Consider the following 4185-nt stretch of genomic DNA (forward strand, 5'->3'; position numbering starts at 1 on the left):
GAGACATGAAACGTGCTATGGATTTGGTTGAGCTCGTCTGGAAGTTCCAAGCAATATGCAACCTGGCCCACCCTGGCCAAAACCCTGAAAGGACCGATATAACTAGGGCCCAGCATACCCATCTTCCTGAATTGGATGACACCTTTCCAAGGTGAAACCTTCCAGAGAACCATATCCCTCACCTAGAACTCTAAGTCTAATCAGTGTCTGTCTACATAACTTTACTGCCGACTCTGAGTTGTCTGGAGCCTACTCCAAACCTACCGAATCAACTCGGTTGTCTTGAGTACCACCTCATTACTCCCCATAACTTGCTGACTGACCTCACCCCAACATATTGGTGTCATACATTTCCTCTCATAAAGCCTCTCAAAAGGAGGTCGATCAATGATGGCATGATAAATGTTGTTATATGAAAATTCCACTAACGGAAGATACGTATCCCAACTCTCACCAAAGTCCAAAATACATGCCTGTAACATATCCTCTAGAGTCTGAATGGTCCGCTCACTCTGACCCTCGGTTTATAGATGGAAGGTCATGTTGAAATGGAGACAAGAACCCAACTTGTCATGGTACCTGTTCCAAAACCTAGAAGTAAACCTAACATCCATGTTCGAAATCACAAAAATTGGTACCCCGTGCCGTGCCACAAGCTCCTTGCTGTAAACCTCTGCCAACTATTCCACATAGATACTCTCTAGGATCGGGATAAAATGTCTGCTCTTGGTCAATTGATTCATGATGAACCAAATCGAATTCACTCCGCATGCAGTCCAAGGTAATTTCATGATCAAATCCATGGTAATTCATCTCATTTGCATACATGAATATCCAGCGGTTGCATCTTGTCGTGAGGTCGCTGATGCTCAGCCTTGACTTTCCTGCATGTTAAGCACCACTCCACATACCAAGCCACATCTCGCTTCATGTAGGGCCACCAATAATCAGGACGAAGATCTCTATACATCTTCTTCGCTCCGGGATGAATGGAGAACCTAGACTTGTGCGCCTACTCCATCAGAACCTGATGCACACCATCCCTAATACGGAACCCATACTCTCTGATGAAGATTCAAAAATCCACGACTATCATAATCGAAGGAAGCCACCTTACGTACAATACACTCACTCTTCCGGTGCTTTTCCTTCACAACCTTGATTTGAGCCTCCCGAATCCGCTCCAATAGTGGAGTAATCACGGTCATCCTCAAACATATATCCCTGATCGGAGCTACAGCCGCCTTGAGGCTGAGAGCATCGGCCACCACATTGGCCTTCCCTGGGTGATATAGGATCTCACAATCATAATCCTTCACCACATCCAACCATCGGTGCTACCTCATATTCAGATTTGGCTGGTCCATCAGATAATTCAGGCTTTTGAGGTCCATGTAAATAGCACAACAGACCCCATAGAGATAATGTCTCCAAATCTTGAGGGAGAAAACCACAGCCCCCAGCTCCAAATCATGCGTCATATGATTCGCTTCATGAAGCTTCAGCTGCCTCGAAGCGTAAGCGCTCATGTAACACCACTGCATCAACACTGCCCCCAAAACCATGATCGACACATCACAATAAACCAAAAAATCCTCAACACCCCCCGGCAGGGTCAAAATACGTGTCTCACACAACCGTTGTCTCAAGGTCTCAAAAGTTTCCTGCTGCTTAGGCCCCTAGTGAAATGTGACTGTCTTCTTTGTCAACCGAGTCAAAGAAACATCTATCTTGGAGAAATCCTAGATGAATCTCTGATAATTACCTGATAGACCAAGGAAACTATGAATCTCAGATGGAGACCTCAGAACCTCCCACCACATCACAGCCTCGAACTTGGCCGGATCTACCAGAATACCATTCCGGTCGACATAGTACCCCAAAAACTGCACCTCGCGCAACCAAATTCACACATGGAGAAGTTTGCGTAAAGTCTCTCCCTCCTCAAAGTCTCAAGCACCTCCCTCAAGTCGTCCTCGTGCTGCTCCTAGGTCTTGGAATAGACCAAGATCTCATCAATGAATACAATCATAGACTGATCCAACATCGGCCTGCACACGCGGTTCATGAGATCAATGAACACGACTGGAGCATTAGTGAGCCAAAACAACATCATCACGAACAAGTAAAGACCATAACAAGTCTGAAAAGTTGTCATCTGCACATCCTTATCTATAACCCTCATCTGATGATAACCCGAACGCAAATCAATCTTCAAAAAACAAGATGCACCTTGAAGCTGGTCAAACAGATCATCAATACTCGAGAGTGGATAACGGTTCTTCATCGTTACCTTATTCAGTTCCTGATAGTCAATGTACATAAGATGAGACCCATCCATCTTCATCAAAAATAAGATCGGTTCTCCCCATGTCGAACTGTTTAGTCGATTGAATCCATTGTCTAACAGCTCCTACAACTATGTAGACAACCCCTGCATCTCTGGAGGAGCCAATCGATATGGTGCTTTGGCTATCGGAGCCGCACCTGGAACCAGATCAATCTTGAACTCACCCTGCCTCTCTGGAGGCAACCAGGAAAATCCTTTGGAAACACATTTGGATACTCCCGCATAATAGGCACATCGTCCATAGTCACCTTACCCTTATCACAGGTATCCATAGCATAGGCGACAAATCCAGAACAACCCTGTTGAATATAACATATGGCCCTCGCTGCTGAACATAAACTCGGCCCACACTGAGCTCTCTCTCCCTGAACGACTAAGTCTCCCCTACTTGGGGTTCGAATCTGAACTAATTGCTACTCACCATCAATCACTGCCCCATTAGGGGTCAACCAATCCATGTACATGATAACCTTGTTCCCACGTGAATGAATGGGAACCAAATCAACCAGATACTTCTCGCTGAACAACTGGATCGGTTCAAAAACTGTCGAATATCACTCCTCCGCATCTCATGGCACCTCACCTTCTTCATCTCCACATCCACCACATACCATGGAATCAACGGTTCCCCATCACAAAACATCATGGTGATCTCATTCATCGTCTCAGTAGTATGGCGGAGGTCCTCAAAGTCTCGCGTCAACTGTTGCACCTCGATCACCAGTGCAAACTTAGCCCTGAATCTATTCATAAAATCATCCTATGTCATCGAATCAATAGCATAATCATCAACTACACAGCTAACCTCCTTCCACCAGTCTCGTGCTCTATCTTTCGGAAGACATGAAGCAAGTTTTACCTTTGCCCCCTCGGGACAACTGCTGGTGCGAAAGGCGTTAGCAACATCCATTAACAACCTCCTACTCGCTATTGGGTCCATCGCCCCGTGAGAGTATGGAGCTCCATATGCCCGTAACTCCTTGAAGGTTAATGAGAACCCCCCAACCATGGCCACTGTCCCATAATTGAAAGAGCCCAAACGCTCCTCCAACAGCTCCGCAATACCCTCCTTGATCGTATAAAAGATCACAAAAGTCTGCTCTAGAATGCAACACATAATCTTAGACAAAATGAACTCCCTTGTCTAATCATCCAACTGCCCAACTCCAGAACCTGAGCCAAAGCCCTCACCAGCACCAGAACTACCAATCAGTATGCCTCAAAGAGTCACCATACTGAAAATAGACCACATATACCTTCAGAATACGCATCAAAATATATCGAGGGATCACAAACTCTACAAGCTTCCTGGTTTCATCGCAACTCTCCTTAACTGGAGTATGGATCCTCTACTTCCAGTACAATGGTCCCATACTACGTTCCACATTTATCCTTACTTTCCTAAGGATTGCCTTGAATCTGCCAAGTAACTTTATATCCATACAATTAACCTTCATCAAGATAAGGCTTCGAGCACTAAATCTCTTCCTAGGTTTTCCTAGCACAAAATCAACAACACTCTCCACTATGAGCTGCAGAAGGAACTCTGGTTAACTTCCTGTAACTAGCTCACAAATAATATTACATATCACCAAAACTAGATAATTCGTCGAATGAGAGGTATCAACCACAACGGTTGGACTCAAACAAGAGATGTGCAATAAAGTTAGAACCTAACCTTATAAAATTATCTAGTCTCATTAATATGTAACTTAACATATTCACTTACTAGTTAGATGAAACTAGTGATAACTCCTAGAAAGCACAAAGCAACCAGCATTCAAGCATCGAGTAATCAGAACCAAACATAACCTAATCAGGACATCTTATCACTG

Source organism: Lactuca serriola, chromosome 3, assembly GCF_051521515.1.
Source record: "Lactuca serriola cultivar US96UC23 chromosome 3, Lser_US96UC23_V15, whole genome shotgun sequence".
Lineage (NCBI taxonomy): Eukaryota > Viridiplantae > Streptophyta > Magnoliopsida > Asterales > Asteraceae > Lactuca > Lactuca serriola.